At 45.4% G+C, this 15,287-nt stretch overlaps 11 non-coding genes and 1 pseudogene across 11 annotated transcripts; all 12 read right to left on the minus strand.

Moving 5' to 3' along the window:
- Nucleotides 1-799: 799 nt before the first annotated feature.
- LOC141213010 (U2 spliceosomal RNA) lies at nucleotides 800-990 on the minus strand. The gene has a single exon (XR_012282591.1). It is a non-coding gene; the product is annotated as a U2 spliceosomal RNA (small nuclear RNA).
- A 1,112-nt stretch (nucleotides 991-2,102) lies between these two features.
- On the minus strand, nucleotides 2,103-2,293 carry LOC141213022 (U2 spliceosomal RNA). The gene has a single exon (XR_012282602.1). It is a non-coding gene; the product is annotated as a U2 spliceosomal RNA (small nuclear RNA).
- Nucleotides 2,294-3,405: 1,112 nt separating this feature from the next.
- Nucleotides 3,406-3,596, minus strand: LOC141213034 (U2 spliceosomal RNA). The gene has a single exon (XR_012282613.1). It is a non-coding gene; the product is annotated as a U2 spliceosomal RNA (small nuclear RNA).
- Nucleotides 3,597-4,711: 1,115 nt separating this feature from the next.
- Nucleotides 4,712-4,902, minus strand: LOC141213045 (U2 spliceosomal RNA). Its single transcript, XR_012282624.1, has one exon. It is a non-coding gene; the product is annotated as a U2 spliceosomal RNA (small nuclear RNA).
- A 1,115-nt stretch (nucleotides 4,903-6,017) lies between these two features.
- Nucleotides 6,018-6,208, minus strand: LOC141213057 (U2 spliceosomal RNA). Its single transcript, XR_012282635.1, has one exon. It is a non-coding gene; the product is annotated as a U2 spliceosomal RNA (small nuclear RNA).
- Nucleotides 6,209-7,323: 1,115 nt separating this feature from the next.
- LOC141213069 (U2 spliceosomal RNA) lies at nucleotides 7,324-7,514 on the minus strand. Its single transcript, XR_012282647.1, has one exon. It is a non-coding gene; the product is annotated as a U2 spliceosomal RNA (small nuclear RNA).
- Nucleotides 7,515-8,629: 1,115 nt separating this feature from the next.
- Nucleotides 8,630-8,820, minus strand: LOC141213080 (U2 spliceosomal RNA). The gene has a single exon (XR_012282658.1). It is a non-coding gene; the product is annotated as a U2 spliceosomal RNA (small nuclear RNA).
- Nucleotides 8,821-9,935: 1,115 nt separating this feature from the next.
- Nucleotides 9,936-10,126, minus strand: LOC141213091 (U2 spliceosomal RNA). Its single transcript, XR_012282669.1, has one exon. It is a non-coding gene; the product is annotated as a U2 spliceosomal RNA (small nuclear RNA).
- Nucleotides 10,127-11,241: 1,115 nt separating this feature from the next.
- LOC141213088 (U2 spliceosomal RNA) lies at nucleotides 11,242-11,432 on the minus strand. Its single transcript, XR_012282666.1, has one exon. It is a non-coding gene; the product is annotated as a U2 spliceosomal RNA (small nuclear RNA).
- A 1,118-nt stretch (nucleotides 11,433-12,550) lies between these two features.
- On the minus strand, nucleotides 12,551-12,734 carry LOC141213157 (U2 spliceosomal RNA). The gene has a single exon (XR_012282727.1). It is a non-coding gene; the product is annotated as a U2 spliceosomal RNA (small nuclear RNA).
- A 789-nt stretch (nucleotides 12,735-13,523) lies between these two features.
- LOC141213244 (U2 spliceosomal RNA) lies at nucleotides 13,524-13,615 on the minus strand (annotated as a pseudogene).
- Nucleotides 13,616-14,724: 1,109 nt separating this feature from the next.
- On the minus strand, nucleotides 14,725-14,915 carry LOC141213103 (U2 spliceosomal RNA). Its single transcript, XR_012282680.1, has one exon. It is a non-coding gene; the product is annotated as a U2 spliceosomal RNA (small nuclear RNA).
- Nucleotides 14,916-15,287: the final 372 nt, after the last annotated feature.

The raw sequence follows: 15,287 nt of genomic DNA on the forward strand, positions 1-15,287 counted from the left end.
TACCTCTCCTGCTGCTGCTGCTGCTGGCTGTCCAGCAGCAGACTGAAGGTGGCTGCTGCTGTGCACAGGTATATAAAGGCTCAGAGCCTATTATGACACGCGCAGCCAGCGTTCCATTGCCACATTCCATCTACTGCAGGCAGGATACCTGGCTGGCTGAATGTCGCTGAGAAGCTCACAGAGACCGCCATAAGCAACAGTTTAACAGAATGCCACAGACTAATCAACCAAACTTTTTGGGTTGGGTTCTCTTTTATAGTCTGCAGGCATTAAATGAAAGAAGTCAGTGTTCCAGCAGAAGGAGACAACGTTTCAGAAAAGGCATTGTAGCAAACCAAAAAAGAAATTTTAAGCGCAGCAGAGTAACCAGCGCACATACCTGTTAGCTCAGGTGAGTTTAAAAGGCTGCTGTTGATAACAAGGGCATTTGCTAAATAGATGGTGTGTGTGCAACAATATACTGAAAGGTCAATTATATTGTGCAGCTTATCTCACCACCTGTAGTTATTTAGGTGAAAGCTCCAAAATGCTTGCCTAATATGTCTGTTTATCCAAAAGGAAGTAAAAAGGGAGAGCTAGAAAGATAGCATTGCATCACATTACATGGCAATGCAATGCACAGTTGCTGAAGTTGAACCAAAATGAGCTTGTAATCTGGCTTCTGCAACTTTGAACATGAAAAATCCAATGAGGAGAAGAAAAGCAAAGCCAAAGAGTCCATCCCAAAATCCGACAAACAAGCAAAATGAACAAAAAACATTGAATTCAATTCTTTCTGATTTTAGAAACTGCATTAAAGAAGGGGTGCACCGGTCCTGGAGATACTGCAATACCAGGTCAATGCGTGGAGTGGACAGAGCAAGCTCTTTTTCCATCTCCCTGTTCTAAAAATCCATTTAATATATGGTCCCCAGATAGGGGACGTATCAGATATTAAACTGATAAGAACAGATACTACACTTGATCTTAGCCAAAAGGCCGAGAAGCGATAACCAGAATTGGTTTCAAACTACGGAGCCACCCAAGGATCCTGAAAAGTCCATTTGTGGAGATGAGCTCCTGGACTCCCGTTAAGAAGACATGTTGTCAACCTCTAGATCCCTTACATGCCTGCACTTTTCGGCTTGCTGCTGCTGCAATCCACGCGTTTTAGATCTGCATAACTCCACCTCTTTAAACACAGCACCTTCACCCCCTGCTGTTCCCACCCGCCTCAACACCGTTGGAAGGGAGGAGAACCAATTAAGGCGGGGGGTGGGGTGGAACGAGCAGCTGTCTACCCTTAGCAGGAGGGCTCCTGATTACATACCTCTCCTGCTGCTGCTGCTGGCTGTCCAGCAGCAGACTGAAGGTGGCTGCTGCTGTGCACAGGTATATAAAGGCTCAGAGCCTATTATGACACGCGCAGCCAGCGTTCCATTGCCACATTCCATCTACTGCAGGCAGGATACCTGGCTGGCTGAATGTCGCTGAGAAGCTCACAGAGACCGCCATAAGCAACAGTTTAACAGAATGCCACAGACTAATCAACCAAACTTTTTGGGTTGGGTTCTCTTTTATAGTCTGCAGGCATTAAATGAAAGAAGTCAGTGTTCCAGCAGAAGGAGACAACGTTTCAGAAAAGGCATTGTAGCAAACCAAAAAAGAAATTTTAAGCGCAGCAGAGTAACCAGCGCACATACCTGTTAGCTCAGGTGAGTTTAAAAGGCTGCTGTTGATAACAAGGGCATTTGCTAAATAGATGGTGTGTGTGCAACAATATACTGAAAGGTCAATTATATTGTGCAGCTTATCTCACCACCTGTAGTTATTTAGGTGAAAGCTCCAAAATGCTTGCCTAATATGTCTGTTTATCCAAAAGGAAGTAAAAAGGGAGAGCTAGAAAGATAGCATTGCTTCACATTACATGGCAATGCAATGCACAGTTGCTGAAGTTGAACCAAAATGAGCTTGTAATCTGGCTTCTGCAACTTTGAACATGAAAAATCCAATGAGGAGAAGAAAAGCAAAGCCAAAGAGTCCATCCCAAAATCCGACAAACAAGCAAAATGAACAAAAAACATTGAATTCAATTCTTTCTGATTTTAGAAACTGCATTAAAGAAGGGGTGCACCGGTCCTGGAGATACTGCAATACCAGGTCAATGCGTGGAGTGGACAGAGCAAGCTCTTTTTCCATCTCCCTGTTCTAAAAATCCATTTAATATATGGTCCCCAGATAGGGGACGTATCAGATATTAAACTGATAAGAACAGATACTACACTTGATCTTAGCCAAAAGGCCGAGAAGCGATAACCAGAATTGGTTTCAAACTACGGAGCCACCCAAGGATCCTGAAAAGTCCATTTGTGGAGATGAGCTCCTGGACTCCCGTTAAGAAGACATGTTGTCAACCTCTAGATCCCTTACATGCCTGCACTTTTCGGCTTGCTGCTGCTGCAATCCACGCGTTTTAGATCTGCATAACTCCACCTCTTTAAACACAGCACCTTCACCCCCTGCTGTTCCCACCCGCCTCAACACCGTTGGAAGGGAGGAGAACCAATTAAGGCGGGGGGTGGGGTGGAACGAGCAGCTGTCTAACCTTAGCAGGAGGGCTCCTGATTACATACCTCTCCTGCTGCTGCTGCTGGCTGTCCAGCAGCAGACTGAAGGTGGCTGCTGCTGTGCACAGGTATATAAAGGCTCAGAGCCTATTATGACACGCGCAGCCAGCGTTCCATTGCCACATTCCATCTACTGCAGGCAGGATACCTGGCTGGCTGAATGTCGCTGAGAAGCTCACAGAGACCGCCATAAGCAACAGTTTAACAGAATGCCACAGACTAATCAACCAAACTTTTTGGGTTGGGTTCTCTTTTATAGTCTGCAGGCATTAAATGAAAGAAGTCAGTGTTCCAGCAGAAGGAGACAACGTTTCAGAAAAGGCATTGTAGCAAACCAAAAAAGAAATTTTAAGCGCAGCAGAGTAACCAGCGCACATACCTGTTAGCTCAGGTGAGTTTAAAAGGCTGCTGTTGATAACAAGGGCATTTGCTAAATAGATGGTGTGTGTGCAACAATATACTGAAAGGTCAATTATATTGTGCAGCTTATCTCACCACCTGTAGTTATTTAGGTGAAAGCTCCAAAATGCTTGCCTAATATGTCTGTTTATCCAAAAGGAAGTAAAAAGGGAGAGCTAGAAAGATAGCATTGCATCACATTACATGGCAATGCAATGCACAGTTGCTGAAGTTGAACCAAAATGAGCTTGTAATCTGGCTTCTGCAACTTTGAACATGAAAAATCCAATGAGGAGAAGAAAAGCAAAGCCAAAGAGTCCATCCCAAAATCCGACAAACAAGCAAAATGAACAAAAAACATTGAATTCAATTCTTTCTGATTTTAGAAACTGCATTAAAGAAGGGGTGCACCGGTCCTGGAGATACTGCAATACCAGGTCAATGCGTGGAGTGGACAGAGCAAGCTCTTTTTCCATCTCCCTGTTCTAAAAATCCATTTAATATATGGTCCCCAGATAGGGGACGTATCAGATATTAAACTGATAAGAACAGATACTACACTTGATCTTAGCCAAAAGGCCGAGAAGCGATAACCAGAATTGGTTTCAAACTACGGAGCCACCCAAGGATCCTGAAAAGTCCATTTGTGGAGATGAGCTCCTGGACTCCCGTTAAGAAGACATGTTGTCAACCTCTAGATCCCTTACATGCCTGCACTTTTCGGCTTGCTGCTGCTGCAATCCACGCGTTTTAGATCTGCATAACTCCACCTCTTTAAACACAGCACCTTCACCCCCTGCTGTTCCCTCCCGCCTCAACACCGTTGGAAGGGAGGAGAACCAATTAAGGCGGGGGGTGGGGTGGAACGAGCAGCTGTCTACCCTTAGCAGGAGGGCTCCTGATTACATACCTCTCCTGCTGCTGCTGCTGCTGGCTGTCCAGCAGCAGACTGAAGGTGGCTGCTGCTGTGCACAGGTATATAAAGGCTCAGAGCCTATTATGACACGCGCAGCCAGCGTTCCATTGCCACATTCCATCTACTGCAGGCAGGATACCTGGCTGGCTGAATGTCGCTGAGAAGCTCACAGAGACCGCCATAAGCAACAGTTTAACAGAATGCCACAGACTAATCAACCAAACTTTTTGGGTTGGGTTCTCTTTTATAGTCTGCAGGCATTAAATGAAAGAAGTCAGTGTTCCAGCAGAAGGAGACAACGTTTCAGAAAAGGCATTGTAGCAAACCAAAAAAGAAATTTTAAGCGCAGCAGAGTAACCAGCGCACATACCTGTTAGCTCAGGTGAGTTTAAAAGGCTGCTGTTGATAACAAGGGCATTTGCTAAATAGATGGTGTGTGTGCAACAATATACTGAAAGGTCAATTATATTGTGCAGCTTATCTCACCACCTGTAGTTATTTAGGTGAAAGCTCCAAAATGCTTGCCTAATATGTCTGTTTATCCAAAAGGAAGTAAAAAGGGAGAGCTAGAAAGATAGCATTGCATCACATTACATGGCAATGCAATGCACAGTTGCTGAAGTTGAACCAAAATGAGCTTGTAATCTGGCTTCTGCAACTTTGAACATGAAAAATCCAATGAGGAGAAGAAAAGCAAAGCCAAAGAGTCCATCCCAAAATCCGACAAACAAGCAAAATGAACAAAAAACATTGAATTCAATTCTTTCTGATTTTAGAAACTGCATTAAAGAAGGGGTGCACCGGTCCTGGAGATACTGCAATACCAGGTCAATGCGTGGAGTGGACAGAGCAAGCTCTTTTTCCATCTCCCTGTTCTAAAAATCCATTTAATATATGGTCCCCAGATAGGGGACGTATCAGATATTAAACTGATAAGAACAGATACTACACTTGATCTTAGCCAAAAGGCCGAGAAGCGATAACCAGAATTGGTTTCAAACTACGGAGCCACCCAAGGATCCTGAAAAGTCCATTTGTGGAGATGAGCTCCTGGACTCCCGTTAAGAAGACATGTTGTCAACCTCTAGATCCCTTACATGCCTGCACTTTTCGGCTTGCTGCTGCTGCAATCCACGCGTTTTAGATCTGCATAACTCCACCTCTTTAAACACAGCACCTTCACCCCCTGCTGTTCCCACCCGCCTCAACACCGTTGGAAGGGAGGAGAACCAATTAAGGCGGGGGGTGGGGTGGAACGAGCAGCTGTCTACCCTTAGCAGGAGGGCTCCTGATTACATACCTCTCCTGCTGCTGCTGCTGCTGGCTGTCCAGCAGCAGACTGAAGGTGGCTGCTGCTGTGCACAGGTATATAAAGGCTCAGAGCCTATTATGACACGCGCAGCCAGCGTTCCATTGCCACATTCCATCTACTGCAGGCAGGATACCTGGCTGGCTGAATGTCGCTGAGAAGCTCACAGAGACCGCCATAAGCAACAGTTTAACAGAATGCCACAGACTAATCAACCAAACTTTTTGGGTTGGGTTCTCTTTTATAGTCTGCAGGCATTAAATGAAAGAAGTCAGTGTTCCAGCAGAAGGAGACAACGTTTCAGAAAAGGCATTGTAGCAAACCAAAAAAGAAATTTTAAGCGCAGCAGAGTAACCAGCACACATACCTGTTAGCTCAGGTGAGTTTAAAAGGCTGCTGTTGATAACAAGGGCATTTGCTAAATAGATGGTGTGTGTGCAACAATATACTGAAAGGTCAATTATATTGTGCAGCTTATCTCACCACCTGTAGTTATTTAGGTGAAAGCTCCAAAATGCTTGCCTAATATGTCTGTTTATCCAAAAGGAAGTAAAAAGGGAGAGCTAGAAAGATAGCATTGCATCACATTACATGGCAATGCAATGCACAGTTGCTGAAGTTGAACCAAAATGAGCTTGTAATCTGGCTTCTGCAACTTTGAACATGAAAAATCCAATGAGGAGAAGAAAAGCAAAGCCAAAGAGTCCATCCCAAAATCCGACAAACAAGCAAAATGAACAAAAAACATTGAATTCAATTCTTTCTGATTTTAGAAACTGCATTAAAGAAGGGGTGCACCGGTCCTGGAGATACTGCAATACCAGGTCAATGCGTGGAGTGGACAGAGCAAGCTCTTTTTCCATCTCCCTGTTCTAAAAATCCATTTAATATATGGTCCCCAGATAGGGGACGTATCAGATATTAAACTGATAAGAACAGATACTACACTTGATCTTAGCCAAAAGGCCGAGAAGCGATAACCAGAATTGGTTTCAAACTACGGAGCCACCCAAGGATCCTGAAAAGTCCATTTGTGGAGATGAGCTCCTGGACTCCCGTTAAGAAGACATGTTGTCAACCTCTAGATCCCTTACATGCCTGCACTTTTCGGCTTGCTGCTGCTGCAATCCACGCGTTTTAGATCTGCATAACTCCACCTCTTTAAACACAGCACCTTCACCCCCTGCTGTTCCCTCCCGCCTCAACACCGTTGGAAGGGAGGAGAACCAATTAAGGCGGGGGGTGGGGTGGAACGAGCAGCTGTCTACCCTTAGCAGGAGGGCTCCTGATTACATACCTCTCCTGCTGCTGCTGCTGCTGGCTGTCCAGCAGCAGACTGAAGGTGGCTGCTGCTGTGCACAGGTATATAAAGGCTCAGAGCCTATTATGACACGCGCAGCCAGCGTTCCATTGCCACATTCCATCTACTGCAGGCAGGATACCTGGCTGGCTGAATGTCGCTGAGAAGCTCACAGAGACCGCCATAAGCAACAGTTTAACAGAATGCCACAGACTAATCAACCAAACTTTTTGGGTTGGGTTCTCTTTTATAGTCTGCAGGCATTAAATGAAAGAAGTCAGTGTTCCAGCAGAAGGAGACAACGTTTCAGAAAAGGCATTGTAGCAAACCAAAAAAGAAATTTTAAGCGCAGCAGAGTAACCAGCGCACATACCTGTTAGCTCAGGTGAGTTTAAAAGGCTGCTGTTGATAACAAGGGCATTTGCTAAATAGATGGTGTGTGTGCAACAATATACTGAAAGGTCAATTATATTGTGCAGCTTATCTCACCACCTGTAGTTATTTAGGTGAAAGCTCCAAAATGCTTGCCTAATATGTCTGTTTATCCAAAAGGAAGTAAAAAGGGAGAGCTAGAAAGATAGCATTGCATCACATTACATGGCAATGCAATGCACAGTTGCTGAAGTTGAACCAAAATGAGCTTGTAATCTGGCTTCTGCAACTTTGAACATGAAAAATCCAATGAGGAGAAGAAAAGCAAAGCCAAAGAGTCCATCCCAAAATCCGACAAACAAGCAAAATGAACAAAAAACATTGAATTCAATTCTTTCTGATTTTAGAAACTGCATTAAAGAAGGGGTGCACCGGTCCTGGAGATACTGCAATACCAGGTCAATGCGTGGAGTGGACAGAGCAAGCTCTTTTTCCATCTCCCTGTTCTAAAAATCCATTTAATATATGGTCCCCAGATAGGGGACGTATCAGATATTAAACTGATAAGAACAGATACTACACTTGATCTTAGCCAAAAGGCCGAGAAGCGATAACCAGAATTGGTTTCAAACTACGGAGCCACCCAAGGATCCTGAAAAGTCCATTTGTGGAGATGAGCTCCTGGACTCCCGTTAAGAAGACATGTTGTCAACCTCTAGATCCCTTACATGCCTGCACTTTTCGGCTTGCTGCTGCTGCAATCCACGCGTTTTAGATCTGCATAACTCCACCTCTTTAAACACAGCACCTTCACCCCCTGCTGTTCCCACCCGCCTCAACACCGTTGGAAGGGAGGAGAACCAATTAAGGCGGGGGGTGGGGTGGAACGAGCAGCTGTCTACCCTTAGCAGGAGGGCTCCTGATTACATACCTCTCCTGCTGCTGCTGCTGCTGGCTGTCCAGCAGCAGACTGAAGGTGGCTGCTGCTGTGCACAGGTATATAAAGGCTCAGAGCCTATTATGACACGCGCAGCCAGCGTTCCATTGCCACATTCCATCTACTGCAGGCAGGATACCTGGCTGGCTGAATGTCGCTGAGAAGCTCACAGAGACCGCCATAAGCAACAGTTTAACAGAATGCCACAGACTAATCAACCAAACTTTTTGGGTTGGGTTCTCTTTTATAGTCTGCAGGCATTAAATGAAAGAAGTCAGTGTTCCAGCAGAAGGAGACAACGTTTCAGAAAAGGCATTGTAGCAAACCAAAAAAGAAATTTTAAGCGCAGCAGAGTAACCAGCACACATACCTGTTAGCTCAGGTGAGTTTAAAAGGCTGCTGTTGATAACAAGGGCATTTGCTAAATAGATGGTGTGTGTGCAACAATATACTGAAAGGTCAATTATATTGTGCAGCTTATCTCACCACCTGTAGTTATTTAGGTGAAAGCTCCAAAATGCTTGCCTAATATGTCTGTTTATCCAAAAGGAAGTAAAAAGGGAGAGCTAGAAAGATAGCATTGCATCACATTACATGGCAATGCAATGCACAGTTGCTGAAGTTGAACCAAAATGAGCTTGTAATCTGGCTTCTGCAACTTTGAACATGAAAAATCCAATGAGGAGAAGAAAAGCAAAGCCAAAGAGTCCATCCCAAAATCCGACAAACAAGCAAAATGAACAAAAAACATTGAATTCAATTCTTTCTGATTTTAGAAACTGCATTAAAGAAGGGGTGCACCGGTCCTGGAGATACTGCAATACCAGGTCAATGCGTGGAGTGGACAGAGCAAGCTCTTTTTCCATCTCCCTGTTCTAAAAATCCATTTAATATATGGTCCCCAGATAGGGGACGTATCAGATATTAAACTGATAAGAACAGATACTACACTTGATCTTAGCCAAAAGGCCGAGAAGCGATAACCAGAATTGGTTTCAAACTACGGAGCCACCCAAGGATCCTGAAAAGTCCATTTGTGGAGATGAGCTCCTGGACTCCCGTTAAGAAGACATGTTGTCAACCTCTAGATCCCTTACATGCCTGCACTTTTCGGCTTGCTGCTGCTGCAATCCACGCGTTTTAGATCTGCATAACTCCACCTCTTTAAACACAGCACCTTCACCCCCTGCTGTTCCCACCCGCCTCAACACCGTTGGAAGGGAGGAGAACCAATTAAGGCGGGGGGTGGGGTGGAACGAGCAGCTGTCTACCCTTAGCAGGAGGGCTCCTGATTACATACCTCTCCTGCTGCTGCTGCTGCTGGCTGTCCAGCAGCAGACTGAAGGTGGCTGCTGCTGTGCACAGGTATATAAAGGCTCAGAGCCTATTATGACACGCGCAGCCAGCGTTCCATTGCCACATTCCATCTACTGCAGGCAGGATACCTGGCTGGCTGAATGTCGCTGAGAAGCTCACAGAGACCGCCATAAGCAACAGTTTAACAGAATGCCACAGACTAATCAACCAAACTTTTTGGGTTGGGTTCTCTTTTATAGTCTGCAGGCATTAAATGAAAGAAGTCAGTGTTCCAGCAGAGGGAGACAACGTTTCAGAAAAGGCATTGTAGCAAACCAAAAAAGAAATTTTAAGCGCAGCAGAGTAACCAGCGCACATACCTGTTAGCTCAGGTGAGTTTAAAAGGCTGCTGTTGATAACAAGGGCATTTGCTAAATAGATGGTGTGTGTGCAACAATATACTGAAAGGTCAATTATATTGTGCAGCTTATCTCACCACCTGTAGTTATTTAGGTGAAAGCTCCAAAATGCTTGCCTAATATGTCTGTTTATCCAAAAGGAAGTAAAAAGGGAGAGCTAGAAAGATAGCATTGCATCACATTACATGGCAATGCAATGCACAGTTGCTGAAGTTGAACCAAAATGAGCTTGTAATCTGGCTTCTGCAACTTTGAACATGAAAAATCCAATGAGGAGAAGAAAAGCAAAGCCAAAGAGTCCATCCCAAAATCCGACAAACAAGCAAAATGAACAAAAAACATTGAATTCAATTCTTTCTGATTTTAGAAACTGCATTAAAGAAGGGGTGCACCGGTCCTGGAGATACTGCAATACCAGGTCAATGCGTGGAGTGGACAGAGCAAGCTCTTTTTCCATCTCCCTGTTCTAAAAATCCATTTAATATATGGTCCCCAGATAGGGGACGTATCAGATATTAAACTGATAAGAACAGATACTACACTTGATCTTAGCCAAAAGGCCGAGAAGCGATAACCAGAATTGGTTTCAAACTACGGAGCCACCCAAGGATCCTGAAAAGTCCATTTGTGGAGATGAGCTCCTGGACTCCCGTTAAGAAGACATGTTGTCAACCTCTAGATCCCTTACATGCCTGCACTTTTCGGCTTGCTGCTGCTGCAATCCACGCGTTTTAGATCTGCATAACTCCACCTCTTTAAACACAGCACCTTCACCCCCTGCTGTTCCCACCCGCCTCAACACCGTTGGAAGGGAGGAGAACCAATTAAGGCGGGGGGTGGGGTGGAACGAGCAGCTGTCTACCCTTAGCAGGAGGGCTCCTGATTACATACCTCTCCTGCTGCTGCTGCTGCTGGCTGTCCAGCAGCAGACTGAAGGTGGCTGCTGCTGTGCACAGGTATATAAAGGCTCAGAGCCTATTATGACACGCGCAGCCAGCGTTCCATTGCCACATTCCATCTACTGCAGGCAGGATACCTGGCTGGCTGAATGTCGCTGAGAAGCTCACAGAGACCGCCATAAGCAACAGTTTAACAGAATGCCACAGACTAATCAACCAAACTTTTTGGGTTGGGTTCTCTTTTATAGTCTGCAGGCATTAAATGAAAGAAGTCAGTGTTCCAGCAGAAGGAGACAACGTTTCAGAAAAGGCATTGTAGCAAACCAAAAAAGAAATTTTAAGCGCAGCAGAGTAACCAGCGCACATACCTGTTAGCTCAGGTGAGTTTAAAAGGCTGCTGTTGATAACAAGGGCATTTGCTAAATAGATGGTGTGTGTGCAACAATATACTGAAAGGTCAATTATATTGTGCAGCTTATCTCACCACCTGTAGTTATTTAGGTGAAAGCTCCAAAATGCTTGCCTAATATGTCTGTTTATCCAAAAGGAAGTAAAAAGGGAGAGCTAGAAAGATAGCATTGCATCACATTACATGGCAATGCAATGCACAGTTGCTGAAGTTGAACCAAAATGAGCTTGTAATCTGGCTTCTGCAACTTTGAACATGAAAAATCCAATGAGGAGAAGAAAAGCAAAGCCAAAGAGTCCATCCCAAAATCCGACAAACAAGCAAAATGAACAAAAAACATTGAATTCAATTCTTTCTGATTTTAGAAACTGCATTAAAGAAGGGGTGCACCGGTCCCGGAGATACTGCAATACCAGGTCAATGCGTGGAGTGGACAGAGCAAGCTCTTTTTCCATCTCCCTGTTCTAAAAATCCATTTAATATATGGTCCCCAGATAGGGGACGTATCAGATATTAAACTGATAAGAACAGATACTACACTTGATCTTAGCCAAAAGGCCGAGAAGCGATAACCAGAATTGGTTTCAAACTACGGAGCCACCCAAGGATCCTGAAAAGTCCATTTGTGGAGATGAGCTCCTGGACTACCGTTAAGAAGACATGTTGTCAACCTCTAGATCCCTTACATGACTGCACTTTTCGGCTTGCTGCTGCTGCAATCCACGCGTTTTAGATCTGCATAACTCCACCTCTTTAAACACAGCACCTTCACCCCCTGCTGTTCCCACCCGCCTCAACACCGTTGGAAGGGAGGAGAACCAATTAAGGCGGCGGGTGGGGTGGAACGAGCAGCTGTCTACCCTTAGCAGGAGGGCTCCTGATTACATACCTCTCCTGCTGCTGCTGCTGCTGCTGGCTGTCCAGCAGCAGACTGAAGGTGGCTGCTGCTGTGCACAGGTATATAAAGGCTCAGAGCCTATTATGACACGCGCAGCCAGCGTTCCATTGCCACATTCCATCTACTGCAGGCAGGATACCTGGCTGGCTGAATGTCGCTGAGAAGCTCACAGAGACCGCCATAAGCAACAGTTTAACAGAATGCCACAGACTAATCAACCAAACTTTTTGGGTTGGGTTCTCTTTTATAGTCTGCAGGCATTAAATGAAAGAAGTCAGTGTTCCAGCAGAAGGAGACAACGTTTCAGAAAAGGCATTGTAGCAAACCAAAAAAGAAATTTTAAGCGCAGCAGAGTAACCAGCGCACATACCTGTTAGCTCAGGTGAGTTTAAAAGGCTGCTGTTGATAACAAGGGCATTTGCTAAATAGATGGTGTGTGTGCAACAATATACTGAAAGGTCAATTATATTGTGCAGCTTATCTCACCACCTGTAGTTATTTAGGTGAAAGCTCCAAAATGCTTGCCTAATATGTCTGTTTATCCAAAAGGAAGTAAAAAGGGAGAGCTAGAAAGATAGCATTGCATCACATTACATGGCAATGCAATGCACAGTTGCTGAAGTTGAACCAAAATGAGCTTGTAATCTGGCTTCTGCAACTTTGAACATGAAAAATCCAATGAGGAGAAGAAAAGCAAAGCCAAAGAGTCCATCCCAAAATCCGACAAACAAGCAAAATGAACAAAAAACATTGAATTCAATTCTTTCTGATTTTAGAAACTGCATTAAAGAAGGGGTGCACCGGTCCTGGAGATACTGCAATACCAGGTCAATGCGTGGAGTGGACAGAGCAAGCTCTTTTTCCATCTCCCTGTTCTAAAAATCCATTTAATATATGGTCCCCAGATAGGGGACGTATCAGATATTAAACTGATAAGAACAGATTTTTTTTTTTTATCGAAAGCCCGAATTCGTGTACAAAACCCGAGTGCGCTTAAAAAAGTGACAAGTGCCACAAAAAAAGTGCACTAGGATGCTGGTCTTCTTGAAACCCTCTCCAAAAGGAGAAGGGTCCCCCAAACCATTCCCCGTCCCTCCGAGCCAGAAGGCCACAGCGAGGAACAGGGACAAATAGCCACCTCCAGCCGGAGCCAGAGGCGACCCAATCTTACCCCCAGCACCTGCCCGAGTTCTCACCCGAGCAAGGCACTGGGAGCCAAAGACTGTGCTCCCCTCCCGGAAGAGGGGAGCCAACAACGCTCTCCTCCCGAAAGAGGAGAGCCAGGGGGGTTCAGGGGGGAGCGGAACCTGATGGCCACACACTCCCCCCCTAGACCTGCCAAGAGAGGAACCCGTAAGGGAACCGCATCCCGACAAAATCCTAGTAGGACGTGACACACGTGAATAAGTGGACACACAGTGACAAAGAAATTTAATAAATAGTGAAGGTTTCACAGTATAATACTGCCCGGACCTTCGACCGGGAATTGAAAAATTCCCCATCCTAAGGCCAGAAGGCCCGGAATAAGGGTGTGTGCGAAGAAAGAAAATTTAAAGTGCTTGTGCAAATGTGCCATAAACTCAAGTGGGGTTCCCAATCCCAGTGAGTTAAGGCACCCCAGGGTCACCACTCCTGGGGCACTTCACACTTCGGGCTTTCGATCTTCCCCGGCCCAATGGCGTCGATCCTGGGGGGCCATGCTTTCCACCAGATGACTATATTAGCCACCTGGCGTACTAACAAGCGCCTAAACCCCAGTGTGCATAATGTATCAATCTACTAGGGCGGCCAACATCCAAAACCGCCTTTTCGAAAGATACTACACTTGATCTTAGCCAAAAGGCCGAGAAGCGATAACCAGAATTGGTTTCAAACTACGGAGCCACCCAAGGATCCTGAAAAGTCCATTTGTGGAGATGAGCTCCTGGACTCCCGTTAAGAAGACATGTTGTCAACCTCTAGATCCCTTACATGCCTGCACTTTTCGGCTTGCTGCTGCTGCAATCCACGCGTTTTAGATCTGCATAACTCCACCTCTTTAAACACAGCACCTTCACCCCCTGCTGTTCCCACCCGCCTCAACACCGTTGGAAGGGAGGAGAACCAATTAAGGCGGGGGGTGGGGTGGAACGAGCAGCTGTCTACTCTTAGCAGGAGGGCTCCTGATTACATACCTCTCCTGCTGCTGCTGGCTGTCCAGCAGCAGACTGAAGGTGGCTGCTGCTGTGCACAGGTATATAAAGGCTCAGAGCCTATTATGACACGCGCAGCCAGCGTTCCATTGCCACATTCCATCTACTGCAGGCAGGATACCTGGCTGGCTGAATGTCGCTGAGAAGCTCACAGAGACCGCCATAAGCAACAGTTTAACAGAATGCCACAGACTAATCAACCAAACTTTTTGGGTTGGGTTCTCTTTTATAGTCTGCAGGCATTAAATGAAAGAAGTCAGTGTTCCAGCAGAAGGAGACAACGTTTCAGAAAAGGCATTGTAGCAAACCAAAAAAGAAATTTTAAGCGCAGCAGAGTAACCAGCGCACATACCTGTTAGCTCAGGTGAGTTTAAAAGGCTGCTGTTGATAACAAGGGCATTTGCTAAATAGATGGTGTGTGTGCAACAATATACTGAAAGGTCAATTATATTGTGCAGCTTATCTCACCACCTGTAGTTATTTAGGTGAAAGCTCCAAAATGCTTGCCTAATATGTCTGTTTATCCAAAAGGAAGTAAAAAGGGAGAGCTAGAAAGATAGCATTGCATCACATTACATGGCAATGCAATGCACAGTTGCTGAAGTTGAACCAAAATGAGCTTGTAATCTGGCTTCTGCAACTTTGAACATGAAAAATCCAATGAGGAGAAGAAAAGCAAAGCCAAAGAGTCCATCCCAAAATCCGACAAACAAGCAAAATGAACAAAAAACATTGAATTCAATTCTTTCTGATTTTAGAAACTGCATTAAAGAAGGGGTGCACCGGTCCTGGAGATACTGCAATACCAGGTCAATGCGTGGAGTGGACAGAGCAAGCTCTTTTTCCATCTCCCTGTTCTAAAAATCCATTTAATATATGGTCCCCAGATAGGGGACGTATCAGATATTAAACTGATAAGAACAGATACTACACTTGATCTTAGCCAAAAGGCCGAGAAGCGATAACCAGAATTGGTTTCAAACTACGGAGCCACCCAAGGATCCTGAAAAGTCCATTTGTGGAGATGAGCTCCTGGACTCCCGTTAAGAAGACATGTTGTCAACCTCTAGATCCCTTACATGCCTGCACTTTTCGGCTTGCTGCTGCTGCAATCCACGCGTTTTAGATCTGCATAACTCCACCTCTTTAAACACAGCACCTTCACCCCCTGCTGTTCCCACCCGCCTCAACACCGTTGGAAGGGAGGAGAACCAATTAAGGCGGGGGGTGGGGTGGAACGAGCAGCTGTCTACCCTTAGCAGGAGGGCTCCTGATTACATACCTCTCCTGCTGCTGCTGCTGCTGGCTGTCCAGCAGCAGACTGAAGGTGGCTGC

The sequence above is a fragment of the Phyllobates terribilis genome, unplaced genomic scaffold, assembly GCF_046119375.1.
Source record: "Phyllobates terribilis strain yellow unplaced genomic scaffold, ASM4611937v1 Scaffold_187__1_contigs__length_3656778, whole genome shotgun sequence".
NCBI lineage: Eukaryota > Metazoa > Chordata > Amphibia > Anura > Dendrobatidae > Phyllobates > Phyllobates terribilis.